This window comes from Eubalaena glacialis, chromosome 4, assembly GCF_028564815.1.
Source record: "Eubalaena glacialis isolate mEubGla1 chromosome 4, mEubGla1.1.hap2.+ XY, whole genome shotgun sequence".
Classification (NCBI taxonomy): domain Eukaryota; kingdom Metazoa; phylum Chordata; class Mammalia; order Artiodactyla; family Balaenidae; genus Eubalaena; species Eubalaena glacialis.
In genome coordinates, this window is record NC_083719.1 from 32,990,953 (window position 1) to 33,007,730 (window position 16,778).

Sequence of the window (16,778 nt, forward strand, 5' to 3'; positions counted from 1 at the left end):
TCAGTTATACATATACATATATCCCCATATCTCTTCCGTCTTGCATCTCCCTCCCTCCCACCCTCCCTATCCCACCCCTCTAGGTGGTCACAAAGCACCAAGCTGATCTCCCTGTGCTATGCGGCTGCTTCCCACTAGCTATCTATTTTACGTTTGGTAGTGTATATGGGACCTAATGAAACTTAAAAGCTTTTGCACAGAAAAGGAAACCATAAACAAGATGAAAAGACAACCCTCAGAATGGGAGAAAATATTTGCAAATGAAGCAACTGACAAAGGATTAATCTCCAAAACATACAAGCAACTCATGCAGCTCAATATCAAAAAAAAAAACAACCCAATCAAAAAATGGGCAGAAGACCTAAATAGACATTTCTCCAAAGAAGATATACAGATTGCCAACAAACACATGAAAGAATGCTCAACATCATTAATCATTAGAGAAATGCAAATCAAAACTACAATGAGATACCTGTTTTATTTTTATTTGATTAGCCAGTCTTCTAAAGTCTAGATCCCTTGTAATCCTTTGCAAATAACTTTTTTTTTCTTTTTCAAATCCTTCCTCTCTAAAGGGAACCCTCCTACACTGTTGGTGGGAATGTAAGTTGGTGCAGCCACTATGAAAAACAGAATGGAGGTTCCTCAAAAAACTAAAAATATAGCTGCCATATGATGCAGCAATCTCACTCCTGGGCATATACCTGGACAAAAATATAATTCAAAAAGACACATGCACCCCTAGTTCATAGCAGCCAAGGCATGGAAGCCAAGACACGGAAGCAACCTAATGTCCATCAACAGATGAATGGATAAAGAAGATGTGGTACATATATACAATGGAATACTCTCAGCCATAAAAAAGAATGAAATAATGCCATTTGCAGCAATGTGGATGGACCTAGAGATTATCAAACTAAGCGAAGTAAGTCAGAAAGAGAAAGACAAATGCCATATGATATCACTTATATGTGGAATCTAAAATATGACACAAATGAACTTTTATGAAACAGAAACAGACTCACAGACATAGAGAACAGACTTGTGGTTGCCAAGGGAGGGGTGGCGGGAGAGAGATGGGGTTGGGAATTTGGGGTTAACAGTTGCAAACTATTATATTTAGAATGAGTATGGTCCTACTGTATAGCATAGGGAACTATATTCAATATTCTGTGATAAACCGTAATGGAAAAGAATATAAAAAATACATATATATGTATAACTGAATCATTTTGCTATACAGCAGAAATTAACACAACACTGTAAATCAACTATATTTTAATTAAAAAATTAAAATCTGGGAAAAAACCCCAACAAATACTTCATCTCTGAGTATGAGAAAACAGAGAAATCTTTCCACAAATTTAAGGGATTTATATGTTTAGGGAAATGAAGGAACATATTTTTCTTCTCCTATTTGACCAGGAACGTATGTTTTCTAAAAGCATGTGGTGACTGACCCTACAAACATAATTTCACAGGTATTTGAGAAACCATTTCAAGTGAATAAATTCATGCTAGTTGAAGGCAGAAAATAGTTTTCTTTCTTAAAAATCAGAGCTGAATCCAGCACACTGTCACCTAATATAGTAGCAGTAATTTTAATACAGGAATATTATTACATACAATAAAATAAAATAAAACATAATTCAGAAATTCTTGTTTTGTGTTTCTCAGTATAATGTGGCCCAAATCCTTACCGATATGGGCCTCTTTTCTCATGTTCTTTTTTTTTTTTTAATAGATCTTTATTGGAGTATAATTGCTTTACAATGTTGTGTTAGTTTCTGTTGAACAACAAAGTGAATCAGCTATAAGTATACATATATCCCCATATCCCCTCCCTCTTGAGCCTCCCTCCCATCCTCCCTATCCCACCCCTCTACGTGGTCACAATGCATTGAGCTGATCTCCCTGTGCTATGCAGCAGCTTCCCACTAGCCATACATTTTACATTTGGTAGTGTATATATGTCAGTGCCTAAAGATGTGTTTACTGTAGAAATAGGCCATATGGTTCTCTAGTAATGAAGAAGCTGGACACTGGTCTGTCATCTCAAGCTCACAAACATGAAGACAATTCCTGGCTGCTTATTTTTTGCTGTAGCCCTGGTTGGGCCCCCCCAATTATAGGTGAGCACACATAGAATTTTCCAAATGAAGACAAGTGTGTACTGCTGGACTGTTGGGTCCTGCTGTCTGTTGTGCATTTGTTATTCGTTATTTTGGAGTCTCCATTCCAGACTCAATTTTCATTTGCAAGGATTACTACATTAAAAGCAGTAGCTCTATTAAGTCAAATATGCAATAACAGCGCTACCTGCTTTCACAGGGAAGGAACTATAGGAAGAGGGCCTATACCTCCAAAAAACAAACCATAAGATCCTTATTTTATCTCAGAGTGATAGGAAAAAATAGTGAAAGCAAGAGGGAAACTACTGGCAACTGAACCCACTTCCCATTTGAACAACTTAGATCCTTACAGACATCGAGTTCTGGCTCCATTGGACCTTTCTGAATCTGTACCTAGGGAAGGGACTCAGGATTTGGAAAAAGTTCTCCCAGTGGGATCAGTGTTTGACCAAGTTCTATTAAGATTATTTCAATGTTTACTCTGTGCTTATTCAGTTACGAATAGATTCTAGTATTTAAATTAGAAGTAGGATGATGTTCATTGTATTATGTTTTTCTTCTCTATTGCAGATGACTTTTTGAAAGCGGGCCTGGAAAGTTGAAGTAGAAATGTGTCTTTGAATTTGTCTCTAATGAAATGGAAATGGATTCCAAGCTATTGGAAATTTTGGTTCCTTCTAGAAGAGAAGCAGGGCTGCCCACAACAACAACAACAAATGGGGAATTGCTATATAGTAAGTGGGATAAATAAACTGGTACAAGGTTCCTTATGGGATGATTTTTTTAGCTAAATTTGTCTTCACCCTTGACCCTCTTCCTTCCCACTCAAAGAGGGAATCAACCTCATGTCTTCTTTTCCTGGCCTCATTCCAATGATGCCAAAAAAGTTGCTCAATTTAATAAACTTAGGGAAATACGTTGGTAAAACCATCTTGAAATCATAAAAGTAGATATTCAGTTGATTGAACTATTTATTTTTCAATCTTCAACTGAATTTCACAACTTTTTTCCCCTCACTTCAATAGAGTATTACTGACAAGCAAATTGATTTGATTTCAAGTGCAATCTGAAAACAACACAGAAGCCAGTAGGAGAAATAAGTCTCTGATCCCATCACCTTCCCTTTTTGCAGCTAGCTTACTATTTTGCTTTGTTTTATCTTATATCTGCCCAAAGGTACAAAATGCCTTCCTAATGCTCCTGGTGAACCAAGCATGTTGCTCCAGTTTGCCTACTTATGGGAGGGCTGAGACACTGTACTAGCCCAATGTCCCTCATTCTTTTATAGTCTACTCTTGATGTACATGCTTAGAAAGGAGTTGATGTACTTAGCACATTATTCACTTCAGGAGTGTTTAAACAAGAGATGTACTCATCTCATGACTAAATGAAGCTCTAATGGTGAAATGTTGGCATCTAGAAGTCCAGGGGGAGTCAATTTAGAGAGAAATTGTCTCATCAAACCTTAAAATCCCAAATGTAGTTGGTTTTGTCTACCTCCCATAAAGTCACCACAGGACAATACCCAAATCAATTCTTAACGCAGAGTTTATTTATTTCCCCTCATCCAGAACTGAGTGCTTGGGTCATAAATTGTGCATAAACCCACAAGGCTTGGTAAAGTCTGAGTGCCCAGCAGAAATAAATGTTATTGGTGAACTGAAGGCCCACCACTTTCCATACTGAAATTGAGATTGGCAACAAAAATCAATGGTCTTGGAAATTTGGCCCCAAGAATAGTAAGAACTAGGAAAATATTTTGAGCTTGGGTATGTCGTAGTGCATTAGCCTTGCTGTCTGCACATTTACATATGCACATTTACAAGAGTTTTTTTTTTTTTTTAGCATTCTTCTTTGATTTTAATAACTCTACGAAAATATTCTCTCACGATACAACCTGTTTACTCTTGTTGCCAAGCCAAAAACAAACTTATTCAGCTCTCCCATAGGTATAAAGGAGGGACAAAAGACTCCAAGTTAGTCAAAATATGTTTTGACTAAACATATTTTGAAGTGCATCAGGGCTATGCTCTTAAAGTTTGTAAAAAGCAATCCAGTCCAATTTTTCAATTGATTGTCACTTAAGATAGAAGTCATTTTAATTTTCAAGATCTTGAGTAATGCATTTTCCCACCAACGTGCTATTACAGAAAAAAATCAAAGTTACAGTTTAGCAATAGCTCTCTATTTTTAGTACTCTGATGAGAGGTCGTGTTGATAGAGAACTGGCATTTTCAAGGACTCCTGATGAATATAAGTTCTCAGACTTGAGGTTGGAAATCTATAACAACAGAGACATATTTCTAATTTCTAATCTACCACAAGGAGGAAAGAATGGTAAGAATGAATGGTGATACTGATGGTAAGGTTATTCACTTTTATTTTTGTGTGTGTACATAAAAGTTTATATTATTGTGTTAACTGAGATTAGGTTCAGGTGCATGTTATAGAAAATCCCAAATAACAGTGGCTTAAATAGGATGGAAATTTATTTTTCATTCAGGTAAAAGTTCTAAATGTGTCTAAGGCATTGCAGCGTATCAATGACTCAAGATTCTTACAGAATCCTGCTCCACTGTGTCTGACCGCCATTCTCAAGATCACCTCATGACCCAAGATGGCTGTTGAAGATCTAGCCATTACATCTGCATTACAGCAATCAGGGAAGAAGGCAAATAAGAGAATATAGTTTCTCCCTCTAGGGCCACTTTCCATCACTTCTACTTTTACCTCATTAGTCAGAATATAGCCAAGTGGCAATACTTAGTTCCAAGGCACTGTAAGAATGTAGTCACTATTTTTGTGAATATCTGTTCAGCTAAGACTCAGGGGTCTAGTAATAGGAGAGAATGAATATAAGAAGACAACTACAAGTCTCCATTATAATTATATATATAATGTGTGACTTTGGACATGTTACTTTTCTCAGTCTCAGTTTTCTCACCTATATAAAGAGGATGATATTTCCTATCTTTTAGAGTCATTGGCAGGATTATATGAGATAGTATATATAGACACATTTGCAAGGTGTTTGACATATGACAAATTCACAGTAAGTCCTGTTATTGCAATATACAGCATTTTGGGTCCAAAAAAATGTGCCCGTGATCCTTTATAGCAATGGTTCTTAACATCTTCCATAATTTATAATGATTAGATTTAGCTACCCACACCATACATCTAACTACACCACTAGATTTCCCTGTGATCCTTTCATACCAATATGACCTCAGGATTAAGAAGAGTACTTCGAACATGCTAAAGCGTGATGTTGAGAGACAAAGGAAGCAGTCTTAAAGAGACTGAGAAATATCTAAGCATTTAGCAGTAAATCATTTACAATAATGCTAGGCCTCTCACAAGTATTAGGTAAGTGTTAGCTATTACTATTGTTATTATTATTGTTTTAATATTATTATCATCATCATCATTTTAGTGGATAGACTCAATGTCAGAATGTGGTTGGAAATATCTCATTTGAGAGGGTTGAAATTAGAGATCATAGGTCTAAAATAATATGAATGCATTAGTCAGGGTTAAGTCAGGGAAGCAGAGCTCCTTTGAGCATTTGGGGAATGAGAGATTTATTATAGACATTAGATCTTAGAGAAATGTGGGAGCAGCTGGTGAAGTGAAGGTCTGGAACAGGGAGTAGAGATCAGACAAAGACTTCTAACCAGTTCATCTGTCAAAAACACTGGCAAGAATCGATAAGTCAGAGCTTGAAGGTAAATACAAAAGCTAAGTGTGCCCAGACAATGAAGTACGTGCAGAGGGGAATGCCATGGAGATGTCTACAAGAAGCTCTTAACCTCCATGTAGCCATTGCCAAACATCTGCTTGTGGGCCCAGAACAGCAGTTGCCCAGCCTGGCCCTGGGCTGGGAAGGTAAGCTGATTAGAGAGCAGGAAGGAGTGGGGACAAGCTAGGATCGCTGGGTGCCTCTGTATACGAACATCTTTGTAAATGATCCCACTGTCCTTCAATGAATCATGGCTGCTATTTAACTTCCACCTTCTAAGTCCCATCTAGCACAGAGAAGGAGATTCAGGAAAACATAAATCCCAGCTTCACCAAGTTGACGTAGCACAGGCCAGCACCGGATTTAATAAATGAAAACCTTGTTTTCAACTAGAAAGTTCAACTAGAAGTTCACATTAGTTAGTAAATTTGCTCCCCTTAAATCAATATGTATTTAGTAACTTTAAAGTTTTTATATTCTTTAATAATTTATTTATGATGTTACAGAGAACTATTCTTAACTTGGAAGTAAATCAGCAAGATGATTGTGCAACCTTTTAATACTATGCCAAAGCGTTATCCAACACACCTGACTCCCTCAGAAAATGGAACTTTCACTGTAGTAATCAAAATTGATTAAGAACCAGGCATTTTACAGCTTTGAAATACAGAATTTAAGTTGTGGAAAACTGATAAGATGCAATGATTTGTTTTTCTTCTGTCAGACTTGAGGACTTCAAAGTCACAGTTTTATTGCTCTGTAGAACATAACTCAATTTGCATCTAATTTAGCCATTTTATTTCAGCACCTTTCTTCACTGACCATATTAAATTCCTGTTTTTCATTCTACTGGTTCCCTCGTTAATGAGTTAAATAAAACTGTTAGGTATGCTCACCACTATCTATATATATGTGTGTGTGTATACACACACACACACACACACACACGCACACACACGACAATTATTTTTTTAACATTTTGAAAATTAAACTTTGACAATCATCACAGGCTATTATTATTTTTATAAACAAGAGGACTTTTCAAAGCCTGATAACACATAAAGGTAGGTAGGACTGAATGTGGGGAATCTGAGAATATTAGCACCTATTTTAAAATGACAAAATAATAATGCTTATGAAAACACCTAGCACATTTTAGGCTCATAATTGTCCTGAAAAAAATTTGCTACTATATTACTTTCACATGGACAATGCTTTGCCTAAGCAGAAAGAATTATCTGTTGAAGAATTATCATGAATTATTCAAGATTTAATTGCGTCAGGATAAATTAAGCTTTCACGTGGTTTAGATACAACAGATCTTTGCAGAGCTAAATGAGCTTACTGACTGCTGAACCTTTTAAATTAACTGAGTTTAACTTTCACATGACCAATTATTTTTATGGCTTATATAATCATTGACCATTTTTTCAAAAGCATTTAAAATGACTGAAAAACAAAGGTTTCCAAAGTCTATGAAATAAGTAAAATCATATCAATTAGAATTAGAACATTTACCTTCTTCAAGGAAAAAAATGTTACTGGCTTGATCATTTCTGTCTACTCTGAGTTGAGAAAATGAATTCCCTTGGAATTTTTGTCTCAATTTTGCTAGCAAATATTGAACTACTTAGAAGCTACTCAACAGTCTTAAACCTTCAACTCACATCCCACATCTTAATCATCCCAAGCTGAAGGGATGATTAATATAAGAGCTCTTCCCTTCCTTTTCTTTACTTTCTTTCCCTAATTTTAGGCAAGAATCTCCATGACTGTCAGGTATTCGGTGTGTGTTCTTCAAACTATACATTCTTTTGGTTACCAGACTTTTTAGCGATGATCAAATATTTAGGAAGCATTCTGAAAAAAGAGGTCAACATGTTCACCTCAAATAGTTACTCAAACTTCAATAACAAAATTTAAAATATTGGGTTAATGACACACTACATGGATAGAGGAGACAGGATCAGCTGTGGAAGTTAATTCCTATGAGATGTGAATTATAATCAGTTCCAAGATAATCTAGGTATCAGAGTAGAACATATATTCTCCACAGGGATTAATGTGCAATTCTGTGGAATCGAATGTAAACAAGGCAACATATCTCAAGAAGATCATAACTACATTTTCAAATTTTACATCCTGTAGAGTATTTCTTTGTCATAAGTTTCCTTATTCTAGGTGATTATTTATTAATCTGGATCAGAGTAAACTCCTGGAGAAAGGGGCTATGGATTATTCATCTTTCAGTGCCCAATGGATAGCCCAGATCCTGGCCCTAGGGCAGACTCTTAATAAATGTTTATATGATTCATAATCGTGAAAAAGAAGAGCATAACTACTAAAAAATTAAGTGAGAAATTTGATTTATATACTGTTGTATATAATGATAAATCAGAAGAAATAGAGAGCTATGCAATCTGATCTTTCACATTTCTAGATCCTGGTAGTTGAAAGTCTAACTGTCCCTCTTCTGTACAGGACACTCTTGAAAGATTAGAGGTTTTTATGTTCTTAATTCAATGTTGTAGTTCTTAGATAATATTTCTTGCATGTTTTCTATTGTATATGAAAGTATAATACGAAGCACATTTCAATGGACGATTTTAATAACTTACTCTCTTTTTTCTTGCAATGGAGCCAAGGGTCACTACTAAATTCATACTTAATTCTTATTACTTCATCATATAATCTATCACCCAGTCCATGGCAAAAAATGTTTCCTACATTTCCTGTTGTAATAGTATAATGATCTCAGGAATCACCACTCTCATTGGGCCCCACTATTTATTTTCTTAGTAACTTCTATTTTTTGTATCTACTATTAATTCAAAATAGAAAACACTTAAAATTTTATCATTTCTGTTCAGATTCTTGTAGTATAGGTATTCAGAGGGAATACACAAAGCTTGTTTCCCTGAATTATTTAGGTACTAAATAATTAAATAAATAAATTAATTTAATTAAATATTAAATTAAATAAATTAAAAAACAGATTTTTAAATTAAATTTATCAACATTATGTGCTAATTACCTTCAAATATCATGCTAATTATGGAATATGTACAGGAAAAAGACTAGCACAATCCAGAATCCTTTAGCTGATTTTTCAGCATGAGATCTTTAGTCACAAATTTTACCTAATCCCAATTCATTCCTTCCCTTGAAAGATCTGCCTTTCATCACTGGAGCTCAAACCCCAAACCCTATAAATATTCTCTCTTAAACTTTCCACTCTAAGACACGATTCAGACTCCGTGCATTTGTTATTCTTCCTATCTGCGGTTGAGTCTTCATTAACCTCATTTGATCACCATTTTCTCCTGGTGGTCCCTTGGGGAGTTGAGAGTAGAAATAAGGAAGTCATAGTGTCATTAACAGTGGTGAGCTATTTATCACCGTGTTGGAAATCTAGAGTCTCTTTTTCCAGAGGAATATTCTAACCAAGTTATACTCTAATTTTTTTTTTTACAATAAACATCTGCTGAGTCCCTGTATGTGCCTTTACATGTATTGCCTTCTAAAATCCTTACAAAACCCTCCTCGGGTTTGTAGTATGAGTATTTCTATTTTACTGAAAGGAAACTGAGGCAAAAAGAAGTTAACTTTCCCAGAGTTACCAGATAGTAAGCATCAGAGCCACTTAAAAATTTCTGGCCAGGCACAAAGGCTCTGGATTACTAGATGTAGCTTTATGAGAAAAATGGCATTAACGGGCTCCAGCCAGACTCAGATTTCCCCGTGTCCCACGTCTCTTGCCACAGCCTTAGACAGGGTTCTGCTTAAGGCTATCTATCGGGATTGGAAAGACGGGAAGACAGGTTCACACGCCAGCCTCTTTCTCACTCACCATTGCGTTTCCCTTCCTGTGCTGACTGGCTACAGACTTACCCCTTGAAAACTGGTGGGACTCGTCTCCAAGGAATATTCTCAATCACAATTCAAACAAAAATATCTCCTCCGAAAACTTAAAACTTTATCATTTTTGTTCAGGTTTTCATAGTATAGATGGTCAAAGAGAAACAATACACAAATCTTGATTCCCTGAATTATTCAGGTTACAGATAGGAATACCAGATTTTTAAAATTAACCTTATCGACATTGGCATCTCCGTGGTGTAGAATTGTCAACCTGCCCATGATTAGTTTGTAAGAAGATAGGATTTGCCACACTGCCCTATGCTTACAATCTATTTAGCTCTCCGTTTTATTGCCAACAAAGTCTCCAAGGGATAGAAAACATATTTGATATATAGTCTTTAAAAAAATTTTGTTGCTATCAATTTTCTATTTATAAACTCACTGCTTGTGTAAATATTTTGTTGTGCTTTTTCCCAAAGATTTACTACTATTATTATTCATGTCCATTGGGGGAAGGAGAAAGAGAGAGAGATGAAATGCTCACTTTTCAGCCTTGGTAGTTCTTCAAAAAATTTAAAATACAATTTCCATATAATTGAACAATTCTGCTTTTGGTTATATACCCAAAAGAAGTAAAATCAAAGTCTAGAAGAGATATTTGTACACCATGTTCGTAGCAGCATTACTCACAATAGCCAAAAGGTGAAAGTAGCCAAACTGCTCATGTATAGACGAAGGGATAAACAAAATGTGGTCTCTATCAATATTTACAAAGGACAATTACTTTAGCCTTAAAAAGGAAGAAAGCTCTGACACATGCTACAATATTGATCAACTTCGAGGATGTTATGCTAAGTGAAATAAGCCAGTCACAAAAAGATGAATACTGTGATTCTATTTATATGAGGTACCTAGAGTAGACAAAATCATAAAGACAGAAAGTAGATGGGTGGTTGCCAGGGGCTGGAGGGAGCAAAGAATGGGAAGCTGTTGTTTAATGGAAATGGAATTTGGGGTTTGCAAAATAAAGAGAGTTCTAGGGACTGGCTGTACAACAAAAACGAATGTACTTAATACTACTGAACTGCGCACTTATAAATGGTTTAGGTTGTAAATTTCATGTTATGTTTATTTTACCACAATTTAAAAAAATTATTATCACTAAAAAAAAAAAAAAAACAACCATGATGCCAGGCTCATAGTAAATGATCAAAAAAATTAGCCATTACAATTTGAATGTAATATTCTCTTTAATGATTAATACTGCAAGGTTGAGGAGAAGCAGATATTTTGTTTATATTTTTCAACTGAATGAACTGAGAAGGGAGGTAGGATAGTTGAGTTCATACAGAACCAGTCCTAAATATTCTAAGGACTAAGTGTGGCATAGGGAAAAAAGGCTTGAACTGTCATTTCAGAAGACATTTGTTCTAGTCTTGATCCTATTAATAACTAAGTGGGTGATCTGTAGCAATTCACTTTGCTTCTCTGAAATTGAGTTTCTCCAACTAAAATTTTGTTGTTAAAATGGATCATCTCTAGATTTCCTTGCCCACAAAAATACCATTCACAAATTGTGATTTAACTCCACTTGCTTCCTAGTGCCTTGCATACATGTGTTCCTCGTCAACAAGTTTACAGTCAAGAAGCAAATTACTACTGCTACGGGCATACTGTTGACTACATATGAATCTTTGATGTTTTATTTCATAATAAGCACATGACTTTATAGTACTTCCCTAAACAATAGTTCCAGATACATGAGAAGTGATATGAGTATAATGGGATACACAATATAAAATACAAAACTAGATCAATTTTAAGGCTTGAATGTTGGATTGGACCACCTGCCCACAGATCATTTAGCAGAGAACACAGGGAATAATTCTGCCAAGGAATAGCAAAGGAAATATTAAACTTGTGAAAAAAAATTGCGACATTCAAATAAGAGTATGTGGGTACAGATTCTTATATAGTCATTTACATCTTTTGAGAACACAGTATTTACAGTAATATCAGCCAAACCTGTCATCCAATCGCTGATGAAAATCTAAATATATTAAATGAGCTTCAAAAATCTCAATAGATATGTACCAAGACCCTAGAAGATGTGATCTGCATTTGTAATATCTCATGAAAAAAAGGGGGTGAATACCCAAGTGACAGTAAATGAGTAAAATATGCATACACTTTCACCTGATAATTTCATATGAAAATTCATTTCATAGAAATAAAACTCCTAGTACATATGGATAAATGTTCAGGATGTTTATTGCAGCACTGTTTATAGTGGTAAAAAATTATAAACAGCTAGCATCCTCATCACTTAAGGAATGGAGAACTATATTCATACAATATAATGTCATGTAGTTGTTTAAAAAATGATGCATTAGTGTGGTCCATTTGTTACAATTGATGAGATGATGTTGGTACATTATTATTAACTAAAGTCCATAGTTTACATTAGCACCATGTTAATGCAAGATGTTAATAACAGGGGAAACTGTGTGTGTCTGCGGGAGTATGTGGGAAGTTTCTACTTTAGCTCCATTTTTCTGTAAATCTAAAACTGCCCTAAAAATTATATTAATTTAAAAAAATACACAAAGCAATGATAAAAAATTGAGTCAGATGCATATTTTCTGAGTTGAAAAAAGGATCTTTAATGCATTATTAAGTGAGAAAGATGGTCAAAGATTAGCATATATAAGTTGAGTTGTAAAAACAAATATAAACAAAAGCGCCCTATTTCTTTATTGTGATTATATGAAAAGGGACAAATGAGTGAAATAATACACACTAGGCTACTGACCTGTTTATTTGGATGCAGTTATGTGTTGAGAGGATGGAGAAGAAAAAATGACATTATAAAAATAGAAAAATATAAAGTTAAATGAAAGTGAAGAATATAATTTTTTTCTATTTTATCATTAAAACAAATACAACAAATATGAAACTGAATATTCATCATCCTCCATAACTAAGGTAAACCTCTGAGCTCAGACTTCCATGATTTAATATGTAAAGGAAAGCTTTTGTAATACAGAAAAAAACTTTCATATTTCAAAGAAACCTTTCATGGCCATAATGTCATTATAGATTCAAAAATTTATTTTGAGATTTGAAGTTACGATTTCCTTCTTTGTTCTCGGTGATATCTACAATCTGTGGGTACCTGCAGGGAAACTTGAACTATGAGAAATTGATTTAATATACCAGTTTAATGTTTTTCAAAGATATTATTTTTGTTATTCAGGACAAACAATTATAAAACAAAGTTTTACTCTCCCCAATAAAAGTGAAATAAAATAGTAAGAAAATAAATATAAGTTCTTCATTATGTTAAGTGTGCTTATAATCTATGAAAAACAAACATTTCTCAATGTAATTCTTAGAATGAAAGGTAAGTGGGTGATAATGACTTACTATCATCACAGAGGCCTTCTTCACCTTAACAGAGAAGTGGTTACCTGCTAGGGTTGGTTGCCTGCCCTCCAGGTTATAGAGGCAAGTACAATGGATTAGGGAGGATAATGCTTCCTACCCCTATTTATATACATCTCTTAGCCCTAAATTTCTATATGCTGACAATGAGTTAAGACTCAGGTAGACTCAGTGCCACATGGGATATGAGGATGGGTTGATGAAGGGGGTTGGATGGCTGGGTGCAAAGAGGGAGTAGGCTCTTAGAAACAGGAAGAGAAGTCATAGCTGTTGGAGAGTCAGCTAGCGTTTGGGGTTTAATCACACCCCTCTCCCCATCTGAGATATTTGCATATCAAGTGTCAACTGATAGACATTAAAATATCATTGTTATGATTGGTAGAACTGGTTTTAGAGAATATGACTTGGATTAAAAGATAAATAGACTTCCTTAAACTTTTTCATATTCCCTCAAATTGGAATAATTCCCAAATAGTCCTAGATTCTACGGCCCTCACCACAGAGGCAGACCTCTTATAAAATAGGCAAAAAAACGTATCTGCTGTGAGCAGGTTGCTCCAAAATAAAGGGACTGAACTACACATACAACTTATCCCAACCTCATAAGTCAGATAAGAAGGTAAAAGAGTGGCCTGAAGTGTAGAGTTAATGGATAGGTCCTCAAGGAAATATGAGGATTGGGGACCAGGATTCCTTCAACAGTAAGTGTGTAAAATCTCAAAGAGGTGATGGCTGTAATTATCTCACACTTTGCTCTCTAAAAGCAAATAAGTAAATAGGAACTAGTAAGGGTGACTAATTATAAAAGGAACCTCTAAAATGTGTTGAATATTATATATTATTCCGGCCTGCCAGTTCAGTATGATTTAATTCGTTGCAATTTAATGCTCTCTATCAACTACCACACCAGGCAGAAAAAATATAAAGATGAATAAAACATGCTCCCACCCCTCAAGGAATTTATAACTTGTATACCTTTTCTTAGCATTGTTACACAAGCTTCCCAAATCATTTGAAGGGCATTTTTTAAAAGTCTATCAATCACTGTATAACTGTTTCTAAATTTTGGGTTTTCTGGGAACCATAGTCTGAAACACAGTGTAGCAGGCATTTTGCAGGGAAGTCAAGTTGAAGTACAGGCCTAATAACAGCCTCTTCCAGGGAGCTGTAGAGTTAAAGTGGCACGGGGAGGGTTGGACAGGAATGGATCACCCCCACTCCATCAGTCATTGAATGTGGGTCCCCTCGGGAAGGACATGCCTGTGGGTATGCTGACTCTCTTCAGATGAAGCTGGAAGCCGGAGACTACCCATTGACAAGCTCCCTGAGGCTGGGCACCATGTCCTTTCTGGAAGGAGATCTGAGTGTTATATCTCCATGTCCATCACAGTGTAGGCCTGCACTGCTTGGAGTCACTTCTTATATATTTGGGGAGGAATTCCCCTAGGCATTTGGTGGGCCCCTCTTCCCAAGAGAAACAGGAGAAAGAGGCGGGTGGGACCAACTACAGCTCTCTCCATTGCAGCTGACTTTGGGGTCACAACAAGTGATCATGGTCTCCTTCTTCCACCATCCATTCTAGATTTCTCTCGATTCAGTGAACAGCTTTGCTGGCCTCAGTGGCTTATCTGGTGTCAGGACTAAGACCATATCCCTGGCGGATCTGAGACTGTGGTTACGATCCTCAGACTGTGGCGCTGCAATTGTCCATTTAACATCTCAGCACGGCAAGGGAGTGACAGGAAGTGCTCTAGTCGAAATCAAATATATTCCTCGCTGCTTCCCTCTTCAGGGAGCAGTCCTACCTCCTCCCAATAGTTAGGATTAATTGCCAGCTACTATGATGATTCTTCTTACTGCTGGTACTGACCTAAAATGCCCAGAGAGCAGCTAAAGTTTATAGTTCAATGGGGTTCTTTCTGTGTCCCCTGGAGGAAGTGTCCACTCTTTGGAACCATGAACTCTTAACTCTGCAGAGGCCAGAGTTGTGGGTATGAGAAGAACAAGTTCCCCAAGTGGGTTATTGGAAGTGAGAGTTGGTAGGGCCACTCCTGCTTCTATCACTTGGTTCCTGACCACTGTATTCTTTTTTTTTTTTAATTATTTAAAATTTTTTATGTAGCAGGTTCTTATTAGTTATCCATTTTATACATATTAGTGTATACATGTCAATCCCAATTGACGAATTCATCACAGCACCACCCCCCCACCACATTCCCCCCTTGGTGCCCATACGTTTGTTCTCTGCATCTGTGTCTCAATTTCTGCCCTGCAAACAGGTTCATCTGTACCATTTTTCTAGGTTCCACATACATGCATTAATATACGATATTTGTTTTTCTCTTTCTGACTTACTTCACTCTGTATGACAGTCTCAAGATTCATCCACGTCTCTACAAATGACCCAATTTCGTTCCTTTTTATGGCTGAGTAATATTCCATTGTATATATGTACCACATCTTCTTTACCCATTCGTCTGTCGATGGGCATTCAGGTTGCTTCCATGACCTGGCTATTGTAAATAGTGCTGCAATGAACATTGGGGTGCATGTGTCTTTGTGAATTATGGTTTTCTCTGGGTATATGCCCAGTAGTGGGATTGCTGGGTCATATGGTAATTCTATTTTTAGTTCTTTAAGGAACCTCCATACTGTTCTCCATAGTGGCTGTATCAATTTACATTCTCACCAACAGTGCAAGAGGGTTCCCTTTTCTCCACACGCTCTCCAGCATTTGTTGTTTGTAGATTTTCTGATGATGCCCATTCTAACTGGTGTGAGGTGATACCTCATCGTAGTTTTGATTTGCATTTCTCTAATAATTAGTGATGTTGAGCAGCTTTTCATGTGCTTCTTGGCCATCTGTGTGTCTTCTTTGGTGAAATGTCTACTTAGGTCTTCTGCCATTTTTGGATGGGGTTGTTTGTTTTTTTAATATTGAGCTGCATGAGCTGTTTATATATTTTGGAGATTAATCCTTTGTCTCTTGATTCGTTTGCAAATATTTTTCCCCATTCTGAGGGTTGTCTTTTCGTCTTGTTTGTAGTTTCCTTTGCTGTGCAAAAGCTTTAAATTTTCATTAGGTCCATTTGTTAATTTTTATTTTTAATTCCATTACTCTAGGAGGTGGGTCACAAAACATCTTGCTGTGATTTATGTCAAAGAGTGTTCTTCCTATGTTTTCCTCTAAGAGTTTTATAGTGTCTGGTCTTACATTTAGGTCTCTAATCCATTTTGAGTCTATTTTTGTGTATGGTGTTAGGGAGTGTTCCAATTTCATTCTTTTACATGTAGCTGTCCAGTTTTCCCAGCACCACTTAGTGAAGAGACTGTCTTTTCTCGGTTGTATACCCTTGCCTCCTTTGTCATAGATTAGTTGACCATAGGTGCGTAGGTTTATCTCTGGGCATTCTATCCTATTCCATTGATCTATATCTTTGTTTTTGTGCCAGCACCATATTGCCTTGATTACTATAGCTTTGTAGTATAGTCTGAAGTCAGGGAGTCTGATACCTCCAGCTCCGTTTTTTTCCCTCAAGATGCTTCGGCTATTCGGGGTCTTTTGTGTCTCCATACAAATTTTAAGATTTTTTGTTCTA

General features: G+C 36.2%; 1 long non-coding RNA gene across 2 annotated transcripts in view; it reads left to right on the top strand.

The window, feature by feature from the left end:
• The window catches only part of LOC133089645 (uncharacterized), a 96,785-nt gene extending 93,959 nt beyond the window's left edge, over nucleotides 1-2,826 (top strand). For both annotated transcript variants that reach the window (XR_009700729.1, XR_009700730.1), the window contains one exon: nucleotides 2,703-2,826. This is a non-coding gene — a long non-coding RNA (uncharacterized LOC133089645). The remainder of the gene's footprint in view (nucleotides 1-2,702) is intronic.
• Nucleotides 2,827-16,778: the final 13,952 nt, after the last annotated feature.